We start from the raw sequence: 23462 nt of genomic DNA on the forward strand, positions 1-23462 counted from the left end.
AGGCTCCCATAGGAATATTCAAACAAATATAAGAAAATTCATTGTAACTTTGTAGGAAGTAGGCGTTTTGATTCTTGACTACTTAAACACAAAATTTAAATAAATAGAAACGCTGAATCTGGAATCTCTGGAACTGCATTGAGGGAGCATTACTTTATCTGCAAAGGTATATAAGCTTCGGCTGGCCGAAGGTAGCTTCCTTTCTTGTTTTTAATAAACTACATAATACAAAAAAAAAAAATTTTTTAATTATTGTTTATTAATGGAGGGTTAAAAAAATAATTGTAAGCTTTTAATAGATAAAAAAATGACCTTTTACTTTTTGTCAATCAGAAATTGTCAAAACCCTTAAAAGTTAACTTTTTATCATTAAAAGTTGTTAAAGGACTAGTAAACCATGAGAAAACATGAATTCCATAAGGATCCGATAAGTGTGAGAGAGTAGACCTACATGCTGCGACGTTTTTTCATAGAAAAAAGCTGAGGCCTTGATAAAACAAATTCGATATTTTAAAAATTAAACATGGCACCACCGTTTTGACAAAACCCGATTGAAAGTAACAATATGGCGCATATGTAAAATTAAAAAAAAAAAAAATATTTTTGTGGGGCACGCGTAAAAAATTTTTTTTTAAATCTTTATTTTTTTTTATTTTTAAAAAATTAAAAACTCTTTTTTTTTTTAATTGTGTTTAAAAATAAGAGTTTGTAGAGGAATGAATGCAAAAGACACGAAGTCAATCGGATTACTGCAACCGGAGATACAGATTTTCAATGAGAGGGTACTTGTTCAAAATTCACTTATTTTTGCAAACTAAAAAAAATTCTAAAAAATAAAAAAATAATATTTTTTCGGCAAAATCCTCATACACCTGCTTACTTATTTTCCGAATAGTAGACGTAAAAAAAGTTTCAGGCAAATCAAAAATGTGAACTTTTTTTTTCGCCCAAATCCGTTTGGTTTGTAAAAGAACCGCCCATATATGTATTCTACAAAAGCTAGAAAGTTAGGATTACGCACACATATTTTTAGGCTTTAAGGGACACGCCCCCTCTAACGCCCACTATTGCCTTAAACGATTTTAAAAGGTGTTTGGCGCCCACACCTTTAAAGATATTGGAAAAGTAAAAATGCAGTTTAATTGTGTTTATCAATACCTATCAAAATGTAGAATAAATTTTTCAAATCGGACCATTCCACATTGGTTTATCTAGTATGGCAGAGGCGGCCAAAAATACTTCCAGTAGGAAAATTGAGTTTAAAATTTTTGTACGGCTATATGACCCAATTAGATAAATAAATTTAAAAAAAAATTTAAAAACCAGACGTAAAAGCCCAAAAATATTATATAAAAAAAAATATGAAATTTTAAGACTTAAATTTTATTGCATACTTTTAGGGTAAGGAAATCTGTTATTTATAAAAGATATTTTATTTAAATTTTATTTTTTTAGGTTCACAAAATGCAATAAAAATACGTAGTTCGAATAAGTAGTAGCATAAAAAAATTAAAAACCTTAATTTAAAACTTCACAACTGAGCAATTAAGATTTCAAAGCACAAACCAATATGACGAACACACCCAACACAAAATATGCACGAACACAAAAAATCGTATAAGTCAGAAAGTTGCAAAAAGTTGCAGCTCAAATTTATAAAATAGACTAAGAAAACATTTACTAGTATTTATAAATTAGTTTCATTAAAGGGTAAGACGAGACTCACAACTTTTTCTTTATCTGAAATCTATGTCACTGATGAAACATTAATTTTAAAACAGTAACACAACACATAATGTCATACAAATTAGTCAGTTTTATAGTACATACCTTTAGTTTCAATATTAATTTTATATGCCGACGATTGGACGCGATTTAATAGTAGAAAATATTTTTCTTGTGGAAGCTAATTTTTAAGCTGCTTTCGCTGTAACTTGCACGTGTTTTTTTTGACTCACTTCTCTCGCTATTCGTAGCGCGTACGAATTATAGAAACCAAAAATAAATTTACCGTTATTATTGCTCTGTTAGGAAATATTTTTAAGACAAAAAATCCAGAATTTCAAATTTTTGTTTTTTTTTTTTTGGCCTATGAAATCAACCATTGCACTATGGGGAAAAAGTCCATTTTTTTCGTCATAAACGCAACAAATAAAAGTTACTAATTTAAAAAAGAAATATTTTTTTTAATACTAAAGTGGTTAATTTTTTTAGACCAACTTTTAAAAAAAAAAATTTACGCGCCACCGATAACACTAGTTTACAACTTTAAATTTTTTTTCGAGATAAACGCAGAGACCCCTTTTTGTTTGATTAGTTTTGAGTGGCTGATCACGCTGAACAAATTAAAAAAAATTCCCAAAGAACCGTTCTGAAGATATTCGCATAAATCCAGATTTTCGGTCCTTCTTTTATAAAACCTTACAGATCTCAAAAAACCCTTAAACCAATAAACTTGTAACTTACACTATTTAAAAGGCACTAGATGCACCTTACCGAAAAGCTATTACTCGTTGTGATTGGGTTGCAATTAATGTAGGTACAACCTGTGAAAGTTCAAAAAAAGTTTAATTTCTGGCGTTTGATTAATTAAACTAATTAGTAAAACTAATTAGTTGCTAAATAGGATAGTATTATTGATTTAAAGATAGGCAGTGAGTCAGTAGTAGATATTAGATGATATAGTCTATTATAGTCATTGCAGAGTACTCTAAAAGGTTCATGCATTGCGTAATTAGAGATACAATGATTTAAAACTTGAGGAATATAGTTTCTTGTGAATCTATTTGGCACATTAAAATGCAGGCGCCCCAGTAACTCGGGACTCTTCACATCACCATGAATAAGATTGATAGTAAACGTAATACCAAGCATAGTTCTTCGATTAACTAATGATGGTAAGTTAATTATAAGTAGTCTACTAGAGTAGGATGGCAGTATTAGGCTTGTATCCCAGTTAAGTCCCCGTAAGGCAAATATTAAAAAGTTTTTTTGCACAGACTCAATCCGGTCTATATGAACCCCATATTGGGGACTCCAAACTGGAGCGCAGTACTCAAGAATTGGTTGGACTAAACAAGGTCTTAGTAACATAGGGATCATCGAATTCCTTCGACCACCTTTTGATAAATGCAAGCACACCCCTGGCTTTATTTACCATGGTAGTAATGTGATCAGAAAATTTAATTTTAGGATCCATATAGACTCCAAGGTCGTCAGCATGCGTTATTCTATTTAACCCACAACCGCTTAAAGTGTAAGTTGAATAGTGAGGGCTGACACGGAAAAAGGTCATTATTTTACACTTAGAACCATTTAAATTTAAATCATTATTCATGCACCATGTTTGAAATGCATTGAGATCAGATTGTAAAGCTAAAGCTTGGTGCGGGATCATTAAATTGCAGGCACAACTTAACGTCGTTCGTTAAGACTAGAGGAAGATCATTTATGAATAATGTAAACAGGAGCGGACCAAGATGACTTCCTTGTGGTAAAGAGCTTTTAAAAATGACCCTTTGAGTCCTGCCATTCAAATAACTTAAGATCCATCTAAGAAGATCATCAGAAAACCCCAAAAGGTCCAATTTCCGAACTAAAATCGGATGGTTTACAGAATCAAATGCCTTACTGAAATCAGTGTAAACCACATCAGTCTGACGATTTTTTCTAAAACCATTTAACACAAATGTAGTAAACTCCACAAGGTTGGTTGTCGTTGACCTACGTTTGATAAATCCGTGCTGACAAGAGGAAATAAGAGACCTACAACTGTGTTGCAAATGGGGAGTAATAATGTTCTCGAAGAGCTTCGGAATAGCTGATAGCTTTGAAATACCTCTGAAATTACATGCGTTCAATTTGCTTTTTATGAAGCGGGATAACAAACGATTCCTTCCATTTATGCGGGAAATCTGACGTTTCTAAAGACAAAGTAAAAAGTTTGTGCAATGGTCTACACAAAGTCTCAGCGCAATACTTGAGCACACATCCAGGGACTCCGTCAGGACCCGGAGAGTAAACCAGTCTACTGACCCTTTGCAAATCTAAAAGAAGTGAGCTTTCACTTATAACTGGACAAAAAATAAAGTTTGATTTAGGCATGTCATATGGGTAAGACTGATCTGACGGACTTGTTGAATAGGTGGTTTGGAAAAACTGTGCAAAAAGATCGGCTATGGCCTGATCTGTGTTTGCGGCAGAATTTTCAAATTTAAGGGTTGATGGGTAACTTGAAGATTTACGCTTAGTGTTAACAAAATTATAAAACTGTTTTGGATCCAGTGTAAACTGCGTCTTACAACGAGCTAAATAGTTTTTGTAACACTGAGCGTTAAGCACGGTAAAATCCGACCGAGCACTTAAGTATCGGGAAAAGGCAGCTTGTGATCCGGAAGCTCTAAACTTTTTGTACAGTCTAGACTTCACATTTTTAAGTCGTGATAACTCTTTACTAAACCACGGAGGTTGGCTATAAATTTTAGGATAATACGCAGGAACGTATGTATCAAAAACTGCGTTTAATACATTATAAAATATATTAACAGCTTCAGTCATATTAGTACATAAGTACAGATTAGAGCAATCCGAGCAAGCGATAAGGCTATTGATAAGTGTAAAGTTTGCTCTACAAAAGCAGGGGATGCGTTTAGCTGACTTTTCATATATTTCAATTAATTTCGTACCCGTGTCAACAGTCAGCTCCAGCGTTGGGTGATATGGGCCTTCTGGTAAAGTAATTGCAGATGTTTTAACTATGCAGACACAATCTGGACTTGAAACAAAGCATAGATCCAGTAATCGTCCTAACGAACCTTGAACATGGTTTACTTGAGACAATGAAATATCATGAAAGATCAAGAAAATCATGCTGCGTTGAAGGTAACAATATATTCGAGGTTTCGACGGTGGACCATGTCGCTCTAGGTATAGTAAAGTCACCCAAAACTATTAACTGATCCCTATCTGATAGTTTACTTGAAATAAACTGGATAGCGGACAGATGATTTGCATATATTGGGAATTCAGATGACGGCGGAATATAAGAACATATTATGTATATAGAAATACCCGGAAGGGATAGTTTTATACACAGAAATTCAATGTCCATTATTTCGTCGGACGTTATTTCTTCAGACGTTAATTCTGAGTCAACTGCAATTAAAACTCCACCTCCACGTTGGGAGGGACGATCAAGCCTGTACGTTGTGAACTTACTTGGAAAGACTTCGGAACTAAGAATTTCCGGTTTTAACCAAGTTTCTGTGAATACAATAACATGGGAAGACAAGGAAAAACTATCAGTATACAATTTGGTCAACTCGCTTTGTAAACCTCTTGTATTCTGATAGGAAAGCAGAAGGAAAGAATCTAGTTTTTTGAGACAGATACTGATGAAGATGTGGATGGCTCTTTAAAGGGATTTCCAACTTCCTTTGAACGAATTTTCTTTTTTTTAGCTTCGTACTCTTTAACAAAAATGCCTGCAGGCCAAAAATTGGGTGGGCACATCATTGCAAAATGAGCACAGGGAACACCGATCTTAAATGATGATACTTCCCTAGCATATGGAAAATTAAATCGTTCAACCTTTAGATCATCAATCTGAACTTTGTTACGGATATAGGCCGTAATGTCCAGGGATGAAAGGTCAGGATTCAGCCGAGAAACAAAAATTTGTTTCCGCTGCGGTACACAGGTGACTATTTTAGGTACCACTAATGTGACAGGTTTTGGTACTATAGCATTTATGGCTGCACTAATAGTTCCAGTCGGTACTCCAGACGTTAAGTCAACATGCGGCGTTGGAATCATTTCTGTGTTTTTTTTAACAGATTTTTCGGGTGTCTCATGCGGCAAAATCTCACGATCTTTACATTCGGATACCGAATTTTTTTTAGCTTTCGACCTCAGTACCATTTGTGCGGCAGCTGAGATCGACTGCTGTGCTGCAGAACCCGGATCACCAGAGAGAGTTTCACTAGCGTCTCCCGTGGGTTGTCTATCGACCGCGATCTTTTTACGCTTAGGAGAATCGGGCTCAGATAGCATACGGCTAGTGAGCTGCGACTTAAGCGCCACAAGCAGCTCCGTATTTCTACGGCTGTTACGAATTAATTCCGTCACAGTGCTTTTTCAGAGCCGTCTTATAGAGATTGCCTGGGTTTCATACGCGATACATTATTCACAATAGTAGCGCAAGCCACTTCTCATGTCGATTGCATCGCGAACCAGGCCCGAATAGCCAAGACATTTTGCAAGAAAAATACTGTCGCACGAATGGCACGGAATGCTCTGTTGTCCAGCCAAAATCAACGACTTACATTTCATTGAACAACAGACAGCCATTATCGCTATATTCCGAACCACAGTGCAAAGAGAAAAAGCTACGATAGTAAGAGAGAGCGGGAGAGAGTGAGCGGGAGTGAGTAAACGGGGGAGCGTAAGTTTTAGTTGTGCCAACAACAACGTTTTATGCGGAAGAGCGGATAACTACCGTATAGATGCTTACCGCTCCAAACAGCGTTTGGTAGAAAAGGAGAATGCAATTAAATAAAAACAATAACAACAAACTCTGCACAGAGAGAGAGGAGAATGCAATTAAATAAAAACAATACCAACAAACACTGCACAGAGACTGGACGTGCAAACTAATATAGTTAATTTAAACACAAAACAATCACTATGCACTCGCGAAACGAACGGATGTTGTTAGAGACATAAAAAGCTTTATAAATGTAAGAAAAATTGAATTAAACCCCTATGGTTTATGGACAAAAATAACACAAATTCGGAGCGCAAGACAAAAACACGACCGTTCACTGAAAGAGCGAAAGCATCTATTGCCTTTTAAAAAGTGTAAGTTACACGTTTATTGGTTTAAGGGGTTTTGAGATCTGTTAGGTTTTATAAAAGAAGTTCCGATAATCTGGATTTTTGCGAATATCTTCAGAACGGTTCTTTGGGAATTTTTTTTAATTTGTTCAGCGTGATTAGCAACTCAAAACTAACCAAACAAAATTGGTCTCAATGTTTATCTTTATACCCTTGCAGAGGGTATTATGATTTCAGTCAGAAGTTTGCAACGCAGTGAAGGAGACGTTTCCGACCCCATAAAGTGTATATATTCTTGATCAGCATCACTAGACGAGTCGATCTAGCCATGTCCGTCTGTCCGTCCGTCCGTCCGTCTGTCCGTCAGTCCGTCAGTCCGTCTGTCTGTTTCTACGCAAACTAGTCTCTCAGTTGTTGAGCTATCGGGACGAAACTTTCCCAAAAGTCTTCTTTCTATTGCAGGTAGTATATATGTCGGAACCGACCGGATCGGACAACTATATCTTATAGCTCCCATAGGAAGGATCGGAAAAGAAAACGTTGAAAAAATTCTAGCTTTGGTGTTTTTTGAAATATTACCTTCTACTTTTGGGGATGTTATTTTTTAAATATTTCTGAGTTTCGAATTAAATATTTAAAAAATCGGACATCTATATCATATAGCTGCCATAGGAACGATCGGAAAATTAATGGAAAATAGGAATTAAATTCTAGCTTCTTTGGTTTTTATTGTATTATCTTCTATTCTCGGCTATGACTCTTTTTAAATATTTCCGAATTTCAATTTTAATTTGATCAAAATCGAACGACTATATCATATAGCTGCCATAGGAACGATCGGAAAACTAATGAGAAATATTAGAAAATTGAACATTTGTTAATTAATAAGAATGATTTGCAAGGGTATATAAGCTTCGGCCGAAGCTAGCTTCCTTTCTTGTTTTTTGCTGTAAACTAGTGTAATTTGTTGTAGCCGATCAAAGTCAATCGATTAACGTGCTCATCTCGAAGAAAAAACGCACTAATTTCACTTCAAAGTTTCCCAACGGCGTGAAAAGTGTTTAGAAAACTAAAAAAAAAAACAATAATATGAATAATTTACGTCAAGGTATGCTTAAATACTTCTCAAAACATACTGTTTGCATTGTCCAGTTATTTAATGTCTTGTGCATGTCTAATTTAGCCGAAAACTAACAAAAGTGTTTGTGTTCTGTTAAGCCTTAGTTAAAAATCTACGGTGATCGACGCAAGGTTGTTATAGAAATGTATTAACAAAATGATAAAGAAACAAGTGTTATCTTTGCTTTTTGCACGTTTTTGCACCTTTAAAAAAAATCACCACCAAATTTTTAACTTTGTGTCTTTTCTTCAGAGGGGTAAGGTGGAGGATAATAACAATTTGTATGTAATAACTAGCTTATCCAAAAGCTAGTACAGATAACACTGTGCAGCATTTTTAGTGCTTTTTAAATTTACCGCAATGGATGCTATATTTTTGGATTCGTTACGAACTCCGAATTTAAACTGCGTTTTCCAAAAGGTTCCCCGACGCAAGGATTCTTCGCAAAAGGACCTCAAAGTTCGAAAAATGCTGAAATTGGCCAACTTTCCAGAGCTCTCAGAGGCAAACGGATGCATTGTTTGATTCGATGTTAAAGTTTTTTAAAAGATCCACTTTTTATCTTTCAAACCCCATACTTAGAATAATTTTGGGATTTTTTTTTAAGGCAGAAACAAATTCTAGAAATCATTTTCAAAAAACATAAAAGTAAACAGCTGCGGTCAAAATAGTAGTAGTGTTGCCGCCCTGTTTATTTAAAAGTTTGTTGTTGTAATTGATCTTTTCCTGGTAATATTGTATTGATTATAATTTTACTATTAGACTAATTGGATAAAAAAATTACAAAATAAAACTTTTAAAAACACAGGGCGGCAACACTGCTACTATTTTGAACGCAGCTGTATGTTTTTAAGTTTTTTGATTATGTTTTCTGGAATTTATTTCTGCCTTAAAAAAATCCTAAAATTATTCTAAGTATGGGGTTTGAAAGATAAAGAGTGTTTCTTTTAAAAAGCTTTAACATCGAATCAAACCATTTATCCATTTGCCTCTGAGAGCTCCGCAGAGTTGGCCAATTTTAGCATTTTTTGAACTTTGGGGTCCTTTTGCTAAGAATCCTTGCGTCGGGGAACTGTTTGAAAAACGCAGATTAACTTGGAAATTCGTAACAAATCCTAAAATATAGCATCCATCGAGGTACATTTTTGATGCTGCATGGTGTTATTGAATAGACTCAGTCTGTGTCAAGATCTCGTTCACACCAGTTGCCGAAATATCATTGCCTGTGCAGCGCGAAATAACTTTGTTTAACTTTAAGTTGAGACCACTACTGACATTGTAATCAGAATCCTTAATATCAATAATATAATAAACACTTTTATAATAATACAACGTCGTCTCCGAAGTGTTCGTCATTGAACGGAATGCCGGGGCCATACTTATATTGGTTTTTACAACCGTAAGGTTTTTTCAAGGAATGGAAATAACTGAAATTCAATTTGTGCAAAGGGAGAATATATTGTAATTTTCAAGGCCCCATATTTAAACCTAGAGTTTATGCCAAAAACCGAACTTTTTCCATAGTGGATTGGTCCGATTTGAAAAATTTCTCCTACATTTCGATAGGTATAAGTAAACGAATCAAAACAAGAGAGAACGCTATATTCGGGTTGGTGTCCCGACTATCTAATACCCGTCACCCGGCTAAAGGGAGTGCGAGAGAGATAGATATATAACATTTTTTTGATTGCGTATAACTTTTTAATGAATTGTCCGATTTGAAAAATGTCTTCTACATTTCGAAAGGTATACAATTTATACCATAATACTTTACACCTTTATACTATAAATAAAATATAAATATAAAATTGCATTTATACTTCTCAGAAATCTTTAAAGGTGTGGGCGCCAGACACATTTTAAAATCGTTAGTGGGCGATTGTGGGCGTTAGAGGGGGCTTGGCGATCCGCTGAAATAAACTTGCGCTGCGTAGGAAGAAAAAAATCTCAACCTTCTAGCTTTTGTAGTTTCCGAGATCTCAGCGTTCATACGGACGGACAGACGGACATGGCTATATCGACTGGGCTAGTGACCCTGATCAAGAATATATATACTTTATAGTGTCGGAAACGCTTCCTTCTCTGTTACATACTTTTGCACGAATAAAATATTCCCCTTTAATAACGGGGGTAACATTTATACTTCTCCGAAATCTTCAAAAATGTGGGCGATTGTGGGCGCTAGAGGGGGCGTGGCGCTGGGCTGAAATAAACTTGCGCTGCGTAGGAAGCCCAGGAATATTTGTGGGTAATCCCAACTTTCTAGCTGTGGTAGTTTTCGAGATCTCAGCGTTCATACAGACAGACAGACGGACATGGCTATATCGACTCGGCTAGTGATCCTGATCAAAAATATTTACTCTTTCTATGGTCGGAAACGCTTCCTTCTCCCTGTTACATACTTTTGCACGAATACAATATACCCTTTTACTCTACGAGTGTTCAAGAAGAACCCTTTTGATAATAAAACTAATACTTTACGAGTTCGGTACATGTCAATATGTTAAATGATCTAGAGCCGTAAATAACGATCTGTAACTCAAACCCTACAAGGGTGCAGTGCTAGCAGTTGTAAACCTTAAGCACAGGCCACTTGAGCCTGACCATAAATATAGTTCTCACCCTGCACAAAGGGAGACCGTTGATAAGGCTCCCGCCGAAGCAAACAGATGTGGTCTCCACCAGATACACCAGATAAATATAAGAATTTCATGTTAGTTATGTCAGCAAAGACTTATTGAAATAAAATCAGTTTTTGTACAGAACTCAAACGTGAAGGTTGTTTTCCTTATTATAGGAATCCCTTTCAAGGAGTAACGGGTATAATAATTAAAAAAACATTGTTACTTTGTAGGAAGTAGTCATTTTCATTTTTGACAATTTAAAAACAACATTTTAAGGCCCGGTTTCTCTAGTCAGTGTCAAAGTCCCTGATAGCTATCTGCCGAAAAAGATAATAGCCGGATTATCTTTTCGTAAAAGCAAAACGATTTTACCGACTCCTTTAATTTATCTGAACGAGAAACAATTACAGAGTGATGTTAACGCACAAAATTGAGCTTTAAAGCGCAAACAACGTCATGCCTTGATTATTTCTATAGCTATTTAAGAAAAATCAGCTGTGATTTCTTTACTTCCTCTTAGTTGGCTTTGGGAAAACGACTGTCATTTTATTAAACCGAAAAAGATTAACAGAGAGTCAGAGTCCTTGTCGAATTCCTCAACAGGGACTTTATCTGTTCGAGAGATGTTAGCCAGCACCCGAAAAACCGGCACTAAATAGGCAATAATATATCTGGAATCCATGGGGCAGCACCGATCGAGTGAGCAAGGGTATATAAACATATGGCCAAAGTTAACTTCCTTTCTCGTTTTAATTTGTTAACAGTTTAATTATTATGTTTTAAGGGGGGAGATACATTAGGGGCTGTTTTCTCGTCCGCCTGTTAAATTTAAAGTAGGGTTAAGACTCTGATTTCTCATACGATTTAAAGGTTTTAACCCTACTTTAAATTTAACAAACGAACGAGAAAATGGCCCTAAGAACTGCAAATTTTTCATGTTTTTCGTGACGGGTTGAGCTGGGATTTCGTAACTTGGCATTTTGATTACCTTGTTCTTACAGAATTTTAATTAATTTTTTTTTTTCAAAATGGCGGCCCTGGGAATCTATTTACCAGGCTATATTAAAAAAAGTAAGCCAGCTGCGGATCGACCACAGGTCGCCGTGTAGGTCAGATTTTTATTAGACCAAGTTTATTTTGTTAAGAAATAACGTAGAAACTGTCTAAGCCGAACTTACAGAGAATATCTCAAAGACTTTAATTGTGGCACCCTTTCAAAGTCAAAAATATTTTTTTTTGCATTTGTTTGTTTTTGTTTTTGCTTTACAAAAAATATTAAGGCATACAACTTTATTCAGACTGTGAGCAATTTCACTGCGAACATTCTGTAAAAGCGGCATGATGATCGAACCATTACTTTTTGAGATACACGATCCGCAGCTGAGGAAAACATGGTTTCGAAAAAAACGCATTTAAAGTAATGATATATATCTATTGCACAAGGATGGTGGATGCAGTCATACTAGTATAAGTTCCAAAATAGTTGGAATTTCTTCGGGAACATTTCGTGACTCATTCTTAGGGCCATTCTCTTGTCTGTACTTTTTAGGCGTGTATTTTTAACGAAGCCATTTATGCCAGCATTTTGGCATTTTTTCTAACTTTTTCAACTTTGACGAAATGTAGCTTCTAAACTAATGAATGGAACTCAATGCAATGTATAAGAAAGTTGGAGGGCTTTTTTTGGTGAGAAATGGTACTCGAGTGCCACAGCTTAAGGCTGGCTTGAGCTTAGCTTCTAATGTTTACACAAAAGTTATGTTACTAAAAATGTCCTTAAAAAGATACACATTCTCAGTTTACAGACTTGTTAGGTAGCTATTGCAAATGTTGGTGGCAAATAAAACTTATTTTATTAATTTTTTAATTTCTTTTTGAGTCCGGGTCACGTCCTTGCTTAAATTTGAGCTACAAAAGTCCATGGTTTTTCTTTAACTATAGTAACAACATCTTTAAAAAATTTTGTAATTTACATTAGCAACCACAATTTGTTAGTAACTAATGTAAATTAATAAAAAAAAAGAAATACCGATTTTTGGTGTTCCAACAAAAAACAATAGTATATGATCGTTCATCTATAACCATTCTTTAATAACAATGAACTTAGTTAATTATAACAAAATCTGCATAATTAAAACTTTATGTTTTTTCTTCTATATATTTGGGTGGTTACACTGGAAACACTAGTCAGTAATTTAACCGCTTAAAATAGCTTTAAGATCGCATGTTACTACGATATGAAATTGTTCAACCCATTAAAATTCGAATCCAACGTATGCAGCCAATTAAAAGTAAATGTGTAATCAAATGTGCAGATATTTTTTCCTAAAGAGCTGTGTTTACTTTTGATTATCCGTCGGTTCGGAGTTTAAGAAAAGGATGTTGTAACATAATTTCTGTATACCAATTTTAGACGTACATAATGAGCAAAATTTCTTCTTCTTTAAAATAGATGCAATATAAATCTTTCTAAATAATAAAAATTACTTTGTAATGATTTAAATTCAATTTTTATATATTTTTTAGTGCATAATAAGTATTTTTGACAAAAAAAGACTCAAAAATAATGATTATATTTTACAGTCATCTAGAGGCGTCTTTCACCGAATTTTTAAAACAAATAAGATCATTGAATCCATCTTACATAAATATCTGACACATTCGTAAAAATGTACCTTTCAATTTGGTTAGCAGTAGGCGCCGAACACCGAAAAATTATATTTTTAAGGGCCGGTTTTCTCGAGCCCCTGACAAAGTCCCTGATAGCTATCTGTTCGAAAAACTTAAAGACCAGATAAACTGTTCGTGAAAGCAAATCGGTTTTCTCGTCTGCTTTAATTTATCTGAACGAGAAACAATTACAGAGTGCTGTTAACGCTCAGAATTGTGCAAAAAAAAGCGTGCTTCGATTATTTCATCAGCTGTTTGGGTATATTTCAAGGGAAAAGTCAGCTGTGATTTCGTTTCTACTTCTTAGGGCCGGTTTCTCGAGTCCCTGTCAAAGTCCCTGATAGCTATCTGTTCGAAAAACTTAAAGACCAGATAAACTGTTCGTAAAAGCAAATCGGCTTTCTCGACTGCTTAAATTTATCTGAACGAGAAACTATTACAGAGTGCTGTTAACGCACAGAATTGGGCTGTGAAGCGCAAAAAATGGCATGCTTCGATTCTTTCACCAGCTGTTTGGGTGTAATTCAAAGGAAAAGTCAGCTGTGATTTCGTTTCTTCTTTTTAGTTGGCTTTGACAAATCAGCTGACATTCTGTCAAGTCGAAAACGCTTAACAGGGACTCCGAGTCCCTGTCAAAGTTAGCTCTCACATTGTTGCTCGAGAAAGCCAAAATGCCTTAGCAGGGACTTTATCTGTTCGAGAAATGTTAGCCGGCACTCGAGAAACCGGCCCTTAGGGCCCTTAGGCCCCTGTTCGAAAAACTTAAATACCAGATAAACTGTTCGTAAAAGCAAATCCGCTTTCTCGACTGCTTTAATTTATCTGAACGAGAAACAATTACAGAGTGCTGTTAACGCACTGTAAAGTGCAAGAAATGGCATGCTTCGATTATTTCATCAGCTGTTTTGGTATAATTCAAAGGAAAAGTCAGCTGTGATTTCGTTTCTTCTTCTTAGTTGGCTTTGGGAAATCAGCTGTCATTCTATCGAGCCGAAAACGCTTAACAGTGACTCCGAGTCCCTGTCAAAGTTAGCTCTCACATTGGTGCTCGAGAAAGCCAAAATGCCTTAGCAGGGACTTTATCTGTTCGAGAAATGTTAGCCGGCACTCGAGAAACCGGCCGTAAGGGGTTAGTATGCCTATTAAAAATCTTCCCCCACAATTTAAGGGCTACGCCACTGTTATCTTTAAAAAACCTACTGACCTATGTGAAATCACGAAAAACTCGTTACGTAAGAGTGACTTAAAAATACTTGTTACTTTTTGTTCTTGTGGAAAAAATTCAATAAATTCCATCCTTCGAAGTACAATAGTGGTATTTATCTCAAAAATTCGGTAAAAGACACCTCTAGATGCCTGTAAAATATTTTAGGGCCCCTAAACTTTCCCCCTAAAAATTTCTCCCCCTAGCACGTCAAAAAACTCCTAAATCTAGGGGGAAAACCCCTGATCTGGGAACACTGACGGAATTAAAAAGATTTTTTTCCATAAGAAGATGAAAATTAACAAGTATTTTAAAATACCATTTTGCATAAATTTGGCTAGCAGTAGGCGCCGAACATCGAAAACTTATATTTTTTGCATTTGTATTTTTGTATTTGTATTATATTTAAAAAACCTACTGTGTGAAATGGCCACTAACTCGTTACGTAAGAGTGACTAAAAAACACTTTTTAGTTTTTAATGATTTACGAAAAAAATGTATAAATTGCAACCTTTGACTTGCAATGCTGGTATTTTTATCAAAAATTCGGAAAAATACGCCTCTAAATGCCTGTGAAACATTTAAGGCACATATTTATACCCGTTACTCGTAGAGTAAAAGGGTATATTGTATTCGTGCAAAAGTATGTAAGAGGAAGAAGGAAGCGATCTAGCCATGTCCGTCTGTCGATCTCGGAAACTACAAAAGGTAGAAGGTTGAGATTTCCCACACATATTCTTGGGCTTCCTACGCAACGTAAGTTTATTTCAGCCGAGCGCCACGCCCCCTCTAACGCCCACAATCGCCCACTAACGATTTTAAAATGTGCCTGGCTTTAGATTTCCGAAAAGTATAAATGCAGTTTTGTTGTGTATATTTATATCTATCGAAATGTAGAAGACATTTTTCAAATCGGAGCATTCCCTAAAAAGTTATGCGCAATCAAAAAAATGGTATATATCAATCTCCCTCCAACTCCCTTTCTCTGAGTGACGGGTATTAGATAGTCGGGACAGCCAACCAACTATAGCGTTCTCTCTTGTTTTTGTTGTATTTTTTTTTTAAATCTGTTCTCCGCATCAAATTGATTGGGAGGTGAACAAATTACTTTCATTGATTGACTTAAATTAAGATGGATCCTTAAATGCAATTCTGTAGAAGGGAATCTAAGCCATTTTATTCTATCTATCAAATCTATTTTTTTTCAAATCGCGATTTCAAAAACATTAGCCGATAACATCGAAAAAAAAAACACTTTTGAGCCTATTATTAAGGTTTAAAAATGGTCAGAACCAGCCATTAATAAACTTTTGGGTCCTTTTTCATATTATAAGCTATCTGTAAGCTATTGATCCTTTTCCTGTCGAGAATCGGGTATATCAAACCAAAGTTCATGCAGAATATAGTGATTTTATCAGCATGACAAAAAACAATGATCATTTTCTAATAAACGTTCGAAAAAATTAAATTATAGAAAAAACTAACCGATGTTGAGCTAATGTGAATAAGCCGTGCGGTATGTTATTATAAATTTACTTTTAATGTTTTGTTGTTTTTAGTTCTTGGTCGAACAATTTATTATTTCAGCGACAGCTCGCGTTAATACTATCACGTATATTTACTTCCTAAGTTGAATTCAACCGTAGCGCTAAAAGCTCTGATTGGGACTGAAACGATGTTATAATGCAGTACCCTGATAGCTTAAGTCGTCGTTAGAAGTCTTAAATAGGGTGGGCCTCGTGCTCTCCAATTCGTAAAAACGATTCTCTGTTGCGCCACTCCGTAAACAGGGGAGAGTAAACAAAATTCTTTCATTGGTTCATTTTAATGATAGGGGTGGGAGAGACCATACAGTGGGGATATTGCTTAACAAGAATAATAATACTTACCACCACGTGGATGTGGATTCCATGTAACCTGTTTTTTTATAAATGTGTCCATGGCAAAACAAAAACAAAATTAAAATTTAGGAAACAATTTCCTATTTTTCAGAAATTATTTTCTTTAAAATAGAAAAAAACAAGAGAGAACGCAAAAGTCGGGTGCCCCGACTATCAGATACCCGTTACTCAGCTAAAGGGACTGCGAGGGAGATGGAGAAATAAAACTTTAATGGCGCATAACTTTTTAACGAATGGTCCGATTTAAAAAATTTCTTCTACATTTCGATAAATGCCACCATAAAACTGCATTTTTAATTTTCGAACTCTTTAAAGTTTTATGCGCCAGACACCTTTTAAAATCGTTTAAGGCGACTGTGGGCGTCAGAGGGGTCGTGGACCTCGGATGAAAGAAACTTGCGCTGCGTAGGAATCCCAAGAATGTGTGTGGGAATCCCAAGCTTCTAGCCTTTGTAGTTTCCGAGATCTCCGCGTTCATACGGACGGACAGACATACAGACAGACAGACATGGCTAGATCGACTCGGCTAGTGATCCTGATCAAGAATATATATACTTTATGGGGTCGGAAACGTTTCCTTCTACCTGTTACATAATTTTGCACTCATACTATATACCCTTTAACTCTACCCTAGTAACGGGTATAATAAAACTAAATTTTTGGTATCAACCTTTGTTAAGGTGAATACTCCTATTCAATGTTGTTTTGACACTATGTAAGGGGGCATATCTGAGTAACTGAAAAAAGCGGATTTCTGGCAATTTTTTTAGCCAAATGAAAAAGCCAGTGGAAAATTTGGTAAGTTGGCCGGACAGCTAACGTCCTTAATTTTTTATCTAGAGCAAAAAATCAAGTTTGATTAGTTTCTATACAGCAACAGCTATCGACACACGTAGGATTTTTGGGATATATTGATTTTTGCAAAATGGTGAGTGATTGAAAAAAATTGAAAAGTTTCACGAATAAAAAAGTCACAAAATTGCTCATAAAAAAAAAAAGCAATATTAATAAAGAATCCCACGTGTGTCGATAGATAAAGGTATTTTAAATATACTGTTAAAATTTCAGATCGATTGGTCAAGATTTGTTTGAGTTATGTGTCCGGCAGTCTCAAAAACAGTGGTTTCGAGAAAAACGCGTTTAAAGTTTTAAGGTGCCCGGGATATACCTGTAAGGCATCGCCGCAGAGTGGAAAATTTCGACACTTTTGCCTGACTCTATCCAATCGTATGTTATTTTTAAAACCCTACAACATTTTTTAAGCTAAGATGACCCCTCCAAAACAAACAACAAATTTTAAATAATTTTGTAATCAACTTTATAAGAAAATCATTGTCCAAAATAATTTTGTTCTTTGAAATATGAACAAAATAGGATAGTAAGAGTGGGCTAAGGAAATTATTATATAATGGGCGTTGATGCACTACGAGCAGTACAAACAAGTGGACCAACGACACCAAGCACGTGCTTGTTACGCGCGGGGCCCTTTTATCAATTTGGGCAAAAATGCGAGCTAGCGAGAAAAATACATCAAAAATAGAGACGGGACACCCAAAGAAAATATATGCTGAATCTAAGAATTAGGCAAATGAGTTATAAATTTAAACTTAAAATTTTAGTTTTTAATACCTCGATAGAAGTTAAAGTGCAATTGAAATGATTAAGGTTGTTATAATTATTACATAGAACGCAAAAGGGCTCGTGCAGACTTAAATTTTTTGTTTACATTGCACTATGGAAAAAAAGTTGATTTTTTTGGCATAAACTCTTGTTTAAAAGATACAAATTTGAAATTTTTTATATACAGGGGTGGTCAAAAGTATTTTCAAAAATGTTAACGTTAACTGTACTTATATTTTGAACTTATAATACAAACTTTTGGCACCTATAGAAAGAGCACTTCAATTCCGTTTTAATGACACAAAATGTTCTTAACCCACTAAGACCCCTTTGAAAAGTGAGCAAATTTGGCGAAAGTCAAATTTTTTACTTTTTTTCTGGGGCTTAAAACAAAAATGTTTTGATGCAAAGTTGTTCCCCAATCAAAATTAATAAAACCCCGCACAAAAAAAATGTTCAAAATATTTTTCCTTGTATTTTTTATGACTATTTGAATGGAGACATCTCAGTAAAATTTTTTATGAAAAGGAAGAAAAAGCGGCTAAAATAGCTAATTTCAAAAAAAAAGGAATAATATTTTGAATTTTTTTTTTGCTGTTATTATTAATTTTGATTGGGGAACCACTTTGCATCAAAACTTTTTTGTTTTAAGCCCCAGGGAAAAAGTTGAAAACTTGACTTTAAAAAAAAATTGTCTAATTTGCTCACTTTTCAAGGGGTGCTTAATGGGTTAAGAAAATTTGTGTGTCATTTAAACGGACTTGAAGTGCTCTTTCCATAGGTGCCAAAATGTTTATATTATAAGTTGAAAATATGAGTACAGTTAACATTCAAATTTGTAAAAATACTTTTGACTAGGGTTGTATACTATTAAGAATAGGGTGTTATTTCGGGTTTTGTTACTTTTTTAATCGGACCATTGCCTTCATCCACCGCCCACGCCCCATAAAAAAATGATGTGGCAGGGATTTTAAAAAATGTTTATTTGTATTGGTAAGGCGGTAAAATAATTTCGGTTTTCTTTATTATTTGAAATTTGTCAAAAAAAGTGTTTCCCATATACAAGAAAAGTGAAATATTATCTATGAGCAGATGCTAATTTTAGCTTTAACGATGGTGCTGCTTCTTTATATTTGAACCTTTTGCGGCCAGACACTTATAAGGATTTTTTATTCTGAAATTTTTTTTTATAAGTTTATAAAATGCTGGACAAAAGTACGTTTTTAGAAGAAACGTGCAAAAAGTTGCAAAAATGATTAGTTTTGCGATATTAAGGATACATTTAATAATAACTTTGCGTTTTTACCTTTTTGCCGTTTATAAGTTATTCACCACGAAACACAAACAAACTAGTTAGTTTTAAGCTAAAACAAGAAAGGAAGCTAGCTTCGGCCAGCCGAAGCTTAAATACCCTTGCAGATCATTCCTATTAATTAACAAATAGCAAAAATGTTCAATTAATGTCATTAATCTCATTAATTTTCCGATCGTTCCTATGGCAGCTATATGATATAGTCGTCCGATTTTGATCAAATTAAAATTGAAATTCGGAAATATTTAAAAAGAGTCATATCCTAGAGTAGAAGATAATACAATAAAAACGAAAGAAGCTAGAATTTATTTCCTATTACTTTTCCATTAATTTCCCGATCGTTTCTATGGCAGCTATATGATATAGTAGTCCAATTTTTTAAATAATTAATTCGAAATTCAGAAATATTTAAAAAATAACATCCCCAAAAGTAGAAGGTGATATTTCAAAAAAGAATTTTTTTAACGTTTTCTTTTCCGATCCTTCCTATGGGAGCTATATGATATAGTTGTCCGATCCGGTCGGTTCCGACATATATACTACCTGCAATAGAAAGAAGACTTTTGGGAAAGTTTCATCCCGATAGCTCAAAAACTGAGAGACTAGTTTGCGTAGAAACAGACAGACGGACAGACGGACAGACGGTCAGACGGACAGACGGACAGACGGACATGGCTAGATCGACTCGTCTAGTGATGCTGATCAAGAATATATATACTTTATGGGGTCGGAAACGTCTCCTTCACTGCGTTGCAAACTTCTGACTGAAATCATAATACCCTCTGCAAGGGTATAAAGATACACATATAACACAGTTCGCAGTTGGACAATAAGCCATAATAATCAAAACATGTAATCTAAGATACATTTATAAATACCTTTGCTACGAATTGCCATAATCAGAAATAATAAATTTGTTGCTTTTTGAATCGGACCATTGCTTTCATCCACCGCCCACGCCGCATATTCAAAGTAATTGGCAGGGATTTTAAAAAATTTGTATTTGTATTGGTAAGACGGTAAAATAATTTCGGATTACGTTAATTTTTAAAATTTGTCAAAAAAAATTGCTGACATGTACAAGAAAAGTGAAATATTACCTAAGAGCAGATGCCAATTTTAGCTTTAACGGGGGTCCAGCTTCTTTATTTTTGAGCCCTTTGCAGCCAGGATTTCAACTTGACTTGTCCCTTTCCATAAATTCAATTTTTAAGATTAATGAAAGCCACTTAGATTGTTTTTTTATTTAAAACAATTTTTTTTTTGTGTTTACAAGTTGCTGGATTTAAGTCATTTTAGTTTTGCGATATTAAGGATACATTTGGTAATAACTTTGCGTTTTTACCTTTTTGCAACTTTGTGCCATTTATAAGTTGTACACCACGGAACACAAACAAACTTGTTAGTTTTAAGCTAAATAGATACACATTTAAAACAGTTCACAGTTGAACAACAAGCCATAATATTCAAAACATGTAATCTAAGATACATTTATAAATACCTTTGCTACGATTTGACATGATCAGAAATAATAAACCATTTTGTTGCTCCACAAAATAAGCACTGAAAGTTTGCAAAGATTTTTCACTACACTCAGAAAAAAAAATTTCCTTAATTTTAGTCCATTGACCTTGATTTAAGGAATAATGGCTTTAAAAGGGCTAAATAAGGCTATACATGGACTTACAAATTTTCATCCCATATAAATTTTAAGTCTATATGGACTAAAAATGGACTTAAGTCCATGTAACAGTCCATATGGCCTTAGGTCCATTTTTAGTCCATGTAGTCTTAAAATGTATATGGGAAGAAAACTTTTATGTCCATGTATAGCCTTATTTAGCCATTTTTAGTCCATCGTTCCTTAATTTAAGGAACGTGGACTTAAATCAATGTAATTTTTTTTTCTGGGTGTAATTTACGCACACAACAAAGTCAATCGAAGAGCTGACTTTGTTCGCCTATCAACACTATAGTGTTGTTAGTAAAAAATCGTAGATAACTGTTCTTGGCTAATTAGGGTATGAAAATTCACAAAATATATTTAATTTTTGATTTTATGCCAAAAAAATTGACTTTTTTCCCATAGTGCAGTGCACACTGGTCGAAATGACCAATTTTTTTTTTGCATAAATTCCTAAAATTTTCATACACCCAGAGAAAAGTGTGACTATTTTTTAGGTAACGTATGACCTAAAAAATTTAAATAGACTAAAATTTCAGATTTAGGTAATGGGTACCCTGAAAATATTAGCATGTAGACTACGTTCCTACTTTTTAGGTAAAGCTACAAAGATTTTTAAAGGCCATCGTAACCTTAAAATTGGTCCATAAGACTTAAAATGCAGGAATAGTTTGAAATTGATTTTTACCCACAATTTAATACAAATAATGGTCCTTATTATTAACGAACAAAGTATTCGTTTTTTAAGTTAAATATTTAAAAATATTATTAGACTTAGCTTAAAGCTAGTAATGGAAAAGTTTCAATATATAAAATCAATACCAACGTGGACTATTTTTCTACTTTTAAGGTAATAGTGAAATATTCTAAAAATAGAATTCGCTTGTGCCCCTAGAAGAAGCCTTTGATTTTGCCGTAGGGCTCTTAAATAGTTCCGTAGGCCAGAGGCTAGCCTACTGGACTCTCGCTCAGAAGACTAGGGATCGATTCCCACCGAGGACAAAATAAAATGATTGTTTTTTCAGTAAGGTAAAATATTTACTTATCCGAATATAACAATATAAGCAATTAAAATTAACAAATGTGTGACTATCAATAGTTAAAATTTTAACTTTTTCGAAAATACCTAATATTTAGGTTTAATAATGAGATTAATATGGCAATAAAAGCGCGAAATGAAGAGAACTAACTTTGACAGGGACTCCGAGCGTTTTCGGCTCATTAGAATGACAGCTGATTTCCCAAAGCCAAATAAGAAGAAGAAACGAAATCACAGCTGACTTTTCCTTTGAATTATACCCAAACAGCTGATGAAATAATCGAAGCACGCTATTTTTGCGCTTTACAACACTCTACACTTTACAGCACTCTGTAATTGTTTCTCGTTCAGATAAATTAAAGAAGTCGAGAAAGCGGATTTGCTTTTACGAACATTTTATCTGGTCTTTAAGTTTTTCGAACAGATAGCTATCAGGGACTTTGACAGAGACTCGAGAAACCGGCCCTAAGACAGACAGTGACTAAATTAATTGAATCCGCGAAGATAAGTTTTTGTAGTCGTAGATTTAAAAACTCAACATCTACAAGTCAAACATGAACATGAATGTTGACGTAGAGGAACTGAACCTAAGACTGTCGGAATGCAACGTACCTGAAATCTGCAATAACACCTGTGATCAGTACCTGAAAATGTCTGTGATAATAGGTTTAGATTTCAATGTGAAGTGCTTTTCAACATCCTTAAAATCAAATTAGATGCAGATGGACTGGACGATATCAACCCTAAATTTTTATTTTATTTTTATTTTTATTATTGTTTCCCAAAATTATACAATACATAACACACATTTTTATACCCTTGCAGAGGGTATTATGATTTCAGTCAGAAGTTTGCAACGCAGTGAAGGAGACGTTTCCGCAAACTAGTCTCTCAGTTTTTGAGCTATCGGGACAAAACTTTCGCAAAAGTCTTCTTTCTATTGCAGGTAGTATATATGTCGGAACCGACCGGATCGGACAACTATATCTTATAGCTCCCATAGGAACATTTGGAAAAAAAAACTTTAAAAAATGAAGCTAGAATTTTTTTGTTTTTTGAAATATTACCTTCTACTTTTGGGGATGTTATTTTTTAAATATTTCTGAATTTCGAATTAATTATTTAAAAAATCGGACTACTATAGCTGCCATAGGAACGATCGGAAAATTAATGGAAAAGTAATAGGAAATAAATTCAAGCTTCTTTGCTTTTTATTGTATTATCTTCTACTCTAGGATATGACTCTTTTTAAATATTTCCGAATTTCAATTTTAGTTTAATCAAAATCGGACGACTATATCATATAGCTGCCATAGGAACGATCGGAAAATTAATGGAAAAGTAATAGGAAATAAATTCTAGCTTCTTTGGTTTTTATTGTATTATCTTCTACTCTAGGATATGACTCTTTTTAAATATTTCCGAATTTCAATTTTAATTTGATCAAAATCGGA

This window comes from Drosophila takahashii, chromosome 2R, assembly GCF_030179915.1.
Source record: "Drosophila takahashii strain IR98-3 E-12201 chromosome 2R, DtakHiC1v2, whole genome shotgun sequence".
Lineage (NCBI taxonomy): Eukaryota > Metazoa > Arthropoda > Insecta > Diptera > Drosophilidae > Drosophila > Drosophila takahashii.